Here is a 7029-nt window from a genome sequence, read left to right on the forward strand (position 1 = left end):
CTGGGCTCCCCTTGTGGTAGCTGGGTGCCAGGGTGAGTCCCAGGAGACACCAGCAGAAGCCACACCCACAAGCTGACCTCGTCCCGGAGGTCACCTGTCCACACTGCTGCCCAAGTCTCAGCTGTCTCAGAAGTGGGAGGCGCCGTGGGTGATGTGTGGTCCATGTTCTAAGAGAACCGTTATAAGATCTTGTGTCCACCTTGGAAAATCCAACCGGCCATGCAGCTCCAACCTCATGGGAGAAGCCAAAGAAAAGCCCTGAGGGCCCCAGACCTATGCCCTGGGGCAGACAGCGAGCCCTTTCCTCCTAGGGTGGAGACCTCACCCTGCTTTCTCCTAAACTCACCCAGGCGCCCTGCACACAGTGCCTCCGCCTTCCAGACACATCCAGAATGTGCCCCTCACCCTGTCCAAGCTGCCACCTGCTGCCTGGAATATTCCAGCAGATTCCCCCCCGGCCAGTCTCCTGGGGAGGCAGCTGCAGACCAGGACTTTGTGCAAAGACCTGTTAGGTCCTCCCTCAGCTCCCAAGCCTGCCTGTGGACTCAAACTGGCCCTGCCCTCTATCCCGCCCCCTCCCCTCCCAACCCCCTCCCCTGCCCTGCCTCCAGCCACAAGGGACCCAGCTGCCTGCCACATCAGCAAGCACACTGCTCCGGTCACTCTGCACCTGCGCAGATCTCTACCTGGTCTGCCTCCAAGGTGTCCCCTTCACAGCACTGCCTCTTGGACCCCTTGCCCAAAGTCGCAAACAGCCCTCCCTCCCCACAAACTCACCCAAACCCCCTCACCTCCTGTGTTTCTCTCCAGCGCACTTCCTACATCGTGTTTGCCTTGTGTCAATGTGTCCACTCAGCCTGGGCTGTCGGCCATCTCTCCTCCCCACCAGAACATGACGACCTGGCCCTTCTGCTCAGCGCCGTAGACACAGCACCTAGAGTAGGGTCTGCTTACGAAGGTGTGTGCCGGGTAGACTCTGGCCTCATGCTGGCACCTGGTCCAGGCCTTCCTCCCTGCACCCACCCCAAAGTCCCTTCCTCCACCTGGACCCTGAAGTGGCTTTAGGGATGGTGGCCATTTAATTTATCATCCAGACCAGGACACTTCTGAGACGGAAAGGTAGTGAGTACAGATGGTTTTGCCAGGAGAGTGGATGAAAATCAGGACTGTCGGGTGGAACTGGGCAAGGGCCCCTTGCAGTTGGCCGGGCTGGAGGCTCTGTCCTTGACTACACATTAAATCCCCTGGGATGCAGACAAGATCTGTGCCCAGGGCCACCCCCAGGTCCCAACCCCGCTGCTCTGGGAGGTCCCTGGCGGGATGGTGTTTGTCCATCCCAGTGTTGATTTTGGTGAGGAGAAGTCAAGCCCCCTTACAGTCAGTTAGTGGGAGAGCCACAGAGTTGATGTGCAGAAAGCCAGGCAGTGGCCCTCAGAGACAGCAGGACAGGCCGGCACAGGGCTCAGGGGGACCAGTGGCCACCCCCCAGCCTGTTTTGTTAACACAACTTCCTTGGAATACAGCCCACCCGCTTGTTCCTGTAAGAATACACAAATAATGCCAATACCATGTGGCTGCTCTCTGCAAAGTAGAGGACTTGCCACAGAGGCCGGATGCCACAGAGCAGAAAGCATCAACCACCTGCCCTCAGAGGCCTGAGGCAGGTGCCACAGCAGTACATATTCATTATATACCCAATTGCCGAGCACAGCGATGAACCAGCAGGTAAATATCAGAAGGATGAATGCGGGAAGTCGGGCGGCTGTAGGTCGTGGGGAAAGAAGCGAGAGGTGCGATGGGGTGGCAGCACTGAGGCTGTCTGGGGCCCCTGGGCAGGACAGTGAGAGCCCCAGGCCTCCGCAGGGGGCCCTGGCGCAATCCCTTGCTGTCTTGCATCATGGCTGCCCTGCTCAGCCTGGACTCTGTCCCTCCTGTCCACACCCCCGAGACTCCAGCCTCCTGCCGCCCCCTCCTCCCAGGTTCCAGTTAGAAGTGCTCGGAGCTTTCGCCCATTTCTACCACATATAGCTGTGTGGCACTGGGCAAGCCGCTTCCCATCTCTGAGCCTCCCAGTCCCACCTCTCAAAAGGATGCTGCAGGCCTGAAGGAGCCAGGCAGTGCATGCTCTTGGAGGGCGTGGGCTCCCTGGGTGGGCCCGTTTGTATCTGTTCTCCTCCTTAGCACTGTGACTCAGACACACCACTCAAATGCCTGTCTGTGCCTGGGGGGTGAGCAAACCTGCCCTGGCACACCACCAGGCGTAGGGCCCAGTCAGCCCCAGTGCAATATGAGGAAGTGCCAGGTCATGACAGAGTGGCACTGAAGCCTCAATGAGCAGTTTTTCACGTAGAATCAGGAGGCGTCCTAGAACTGAGAGTGTCAGAGTTCAGCCTGCAGCACTTTTTCTTTCTGGTGGCACATAAGTTCATGGGGGTCTTACTGCTGATGGTGTCTAGATTTGACAGAATGCAGAAGTGTCACGTAGCTCAACTGCACCAGTATTGCAAAAAATCATGGAGGAAGTACTTTGTGAATCAGAAGTGGCATTTAATGATGCCCAGGCAGTCCTGGGCTCTTAGAAACCCCCTCACCGCCCCAGAGCAGGTCCCAGGACAAAAGGGTTAAAGCAACAGAGGTGCCCATTTGAAATCAACACTGTCCAGTATCAAATGCTTCCACAGGCTAGTGCTGGGGGCAGCACATGGGGCCAGGGAGCTCTGGTGGGCCAGTGACTCTGCAATTCCCTGTGGCCTGATTTTGTAAAGTTGGACCTTGGCATACTTTGCTACGCTGCAATTGCACCCCTAGATGTATGCCCCAGAGAAAGGGGCAGCAAGAGACATGAATGAAAATTTTTGTAGCAGTCTCTTCCTAACAGCAGAAATCTCGAAAAAACATCCATCATTGGAAAAATGAATAGAGAATTCCATGTAGATCTCAAGAGCAGTACCAGGTAGCAGCAAGGCGCTGTAGGCACAACTCAGAATGGACTGAGACCAAGTTCACTGAGGAAAGCAGGCGCAAAAGACTGCATATGCCATTGTTAAAAGATTGTCAAAAAAGGAAAAATCATGACTCACTGGCTCTACAAATGAGAAGTATTAAAAGATTTTGCTTCAGGAGGGAACCTGGCAGATGTTAGAAAATTCTAAATAAAATTTTTTAAAAAACCTTTGTAGATAAGGAATGTTGAAACAAATATGTAAATAGAGAAAATCTGGGTTTCTTCAGGGGTAAAGGGAAGATAATTGAATGTCTGCAGATAAGACAGAATTTGTATGACTCAGTTATCTACACCTGATGGAGTTGAAGCTCAGAGGCCATGGAAGCCAGGACGAGATGCCTAAAGCCCTTCACCCCCGGATTGTGTGTCCTTCAGCCTAAAGGGAGTTTCTAGCAGGCAGCAGATAGTTGGGTCTGAGTTTTTGTCCATTCAGCCACTCTCTGATTTTTCACTGGGGAGCTTCTCCATTTATTTACATTATGTATTCGATCTCTGTCACTGTAAGAACTACAGGAAATAATTACTGGCAGGCAGGTTCATGATTGCCATTTTACTCATTGAGCTCTGTTTCTGCTACCCTCTTTCCCCTCTTGCTGTCTTCCTTGTGCTTGTTAGTTAAATATAATGTACTTTGATTCTCTTTATTTTTGGTGCAACTTTATCTGTATTTTTTGAGGTTACCTTGGGATGTTCATAAAGTACCTCATAGTTATCAAAGCCTATTTTAAGCTGCGTTCAATTGCATACAAAGCCCCTCCCTACACTTTAGCTCTCTGCATACATTTTATGGTGGTGTTTTCACACTTTGTTAATATTGTGTATCTTTTAACATGTTTACTAGGTACAATTACTTTTTAATACTTTTATCTTCTAACTTTTATACTAGAATTAAAAGTGAGATGACACCATCATGACACTGACATAGTATTATGTATTTTTCTCTACATTCACCTTTACACCCAGTTTCATACTTTCTTATGCTATTGTGCTGTTTCTTCTACAAAATGATGCCAGTTTTATGAAGCTCAAAAACAATCAAAATGGAAATATACAATGTCTATCCATATATATGCAAACACACAAAGACGTACATACACATATTATATATACGTCAAGACTGTTTTGCAAAAGCAAGGGAATGACACAGTCTCGTGGGTGAATCTTTGGGAGGTAATGCTTCCTACAAGAAGCCAGTCACCAAAGGCAAACTCTGACCCATTTTTATGAAGTTCAAGGACAGGCAACATTGATCTGTGGAGAAAGAGGCCAGGAAAGTTGTTCTATTGTCAGGAGGGATGGGGGTACCCAGAACCTTCTGGGGTCCTGGGAAGTCCTGCATCTTGAGCTGAGCAGGTTACACATGTTTGTAAAAATGAATCACCAGATTCTTAAGATTAGTGCACTGTGTGTAAGTTATACCTCAATTCAAAGGAAAGCAAAGGCATGTCGAACACAAAATTCAGGCACTGGCGACCTCTGAGTGGCTGAGAGGACAGAATGGGAAGGAACACAGGCAGAAATGGGACTTACTGTGAATGTAGTGATTTTGTTCCATGGTGGTTTTGAGGTTGTTTGTTATCTAATTAAATCTTCTACCTTTGCTTCACATATTATGTATGTATTGAATAGTAATAAAGAGGATTTTAAAAGTAAACAGATAGGAATGTCCAATAACTAAGCACTTTTTTATTTCTCTTGTGCAGTATTTCCTTTGCCCCTGCTGTGAAAATTTTCGAGCTTATAGTTTCATGAGCAGTCACGTACACAGAACCTAAATTTAATTGTTGCTAAACAATTTTTGCCATATTGTTTCATCTATGTTTGTCTTTGCTGAAGTAATTTAGAGTGAAGTACAGTGCTTTGTTTATCTCTCAGAAAAAGGACATTCTTTTTCAATTAAAAAGGATATTTTAATATGCCAATTATATCTCAACTTAAGAACAAGGATATTTTCCTACAGTACAGCAACATAACTATGGCACTTTACAGAATTAACAATAATGCCCTGATGCCTCTTCATACGGTCCGTATTCAAATTGGCCCCCTCACCTCCTACGATGTCTGTGCAGTGGATTGTCAATCAAGGACCCGAGGCAGAGCCACATGTTCCATTAGGAATCTCTTCAGTCCACAACAGCCCATTGTTTCCCCTTGCCTTTAACTTGATGCACAGCTGGGACCAGTTGTTCCCTGACAGGTACTTTAAATAAACTAGGCCACGGTAACATGATGGGGAATGGCTGGCAAGGGGCAAGGCTTTGGTTTAGGTGATCAGGGATGGCTCTTGGGGGAAGGGACATCTGGGCTGAATTGAAGAGGCACCGAAGAACCAGCCATAAAAATTCCAGGGGCAGCGTGTGCCCTGCAGGAGTGTGGGGGACAGTGTGGGTGAGTTGGAAGCAGAGTCAGAGAAAACAGCAGGAGCCAGGCCACAACTGAGCTGAATGGATGAATGACCAGCAGGCGCAAACATTCAGGCCAGAAGACTGCCTTGGGTGAAGAATCCTTTGTCAGGTGCATGCTGCTTACTGGGCACTGTTCTAAGTGGTCCTTCCTTGTTTTGTTTCTTTATTATCAAATGTACAGCACAGTGTTCAACAGTCTCCCTCCCCCTCTTCCACCCCTATCCACTCCCCTCCCTCTTGGTAACCACTAGTCCCTTCTCAGTGTCTGTGAGTCTGCTGCTGTTTTGTTCCTTCTGTTTTGCTTTGTTTTTATACTCCACAAATGAGTGAAATCATATGGTACTTGTCTTCCTCCACCTGGCTTATTTCACTGAGCATAATACCTTCTAGCTCCGTCCATGTTGTTGCAAATGGCAGGATTTCTTTTCTTTTTATGGCTGAATAATATTCCATTGTGTATAATGTACCATATCTTCTTTATCCAGCCATCTATTGATGGTGTGGATAAAATGAGAGTTCCTGTGGCCAGGATTCTCACCTGGCCCTGGTTGGCTAGCTCACTGCACACCTGTGGGCAATACATGGCTGTTGACTCTATATGAAGAGCTCTGCCCAGTGCTCTAGACACAGGACACAGTGGCAGGGCTGCAAGGCTGCAGGAGAGCAGAGCAGAGGCTGGAGTGGTGGCAGCGCCAAGGACAGAGGCCCAGAGGACAGCTGTGTGGGATGACTGTGCAGAGAGGCCCAGAGGCAGAGACCGGCTTGCTGCACGCAGACTCGCTCTGAGTGAACAGGATTTTAGTGACTGACCTGCCACCTGGAAATAAAGTTGGGTATAACCCTTTCATCCCAAGAACATTTTGCTGTCAATTTCTTTGGTCACATTGAATCCATAGTGAACTTGCCTGGGGCTGAAACCCATTGGCAAGACAATGGACACTTAGGTGCTTCTATATCCTGACTATTGCAAACAGTGAGTTGATAAACATAGGGATGCATATATCGTTTTGAATCAGGGATTTTGTTTTCTTCAGGCAAATTCCTAGGAGTGGAATTACTGGGTCAAATGGTATTTCTTTTTTTTTTTTTAATGGGGAAGTGTTTTTTATTTATTTATTTAACTTTTAATTATTGACATTTTAAGCATATACAAAAATAGAATACTAAAATGAATCCTCACGTATGTTATCACCCATCTTCAACAACTATCAATACATGACCAATATTTCATCTGTAATATCCTCCACACCCCACCCTTCACTCCTATTCACACACTGGTTACTTCTAAGTAAATCTAAAATATCATTTTTTATCTGTAAACACTGTATGGTTATATCCATCTATAAGAAAGGGCTTTAAATGGTGACTGCCCTGGCGGGGGTTGAGGATTTAATAATATGGGTAAATGATGAGCCACTGTGTTGTTTATTTGAAACCAACATAAGATTGTATATAAATGATACTTCAGTTTTTAAAAGAGCCTTTTAAAAAAACATAAACACAGATGCCATTTTATATCTTAAAATTATAGTAATCCTATAATATCATCAAATACCTTAACAGTATTCAAATTTGTCAAATTATAGAATTTTTTACAAGTGTTTTGTTGGAATCAGGATC

This window comes from Manis javanica, chromosome 15, assembly GCF_040802235.1.
Source record: "Manis javanica isolate MJ-LG chromosome 15, MJ_LKY, whole genome shotgun sequence".
Taxonomy (NCBI): domain Eukaryota; kingdom Metazoa; phylum Chordata; class Mammalia; order Pholidota; family Manidae; genus Manis; species Manis javanica.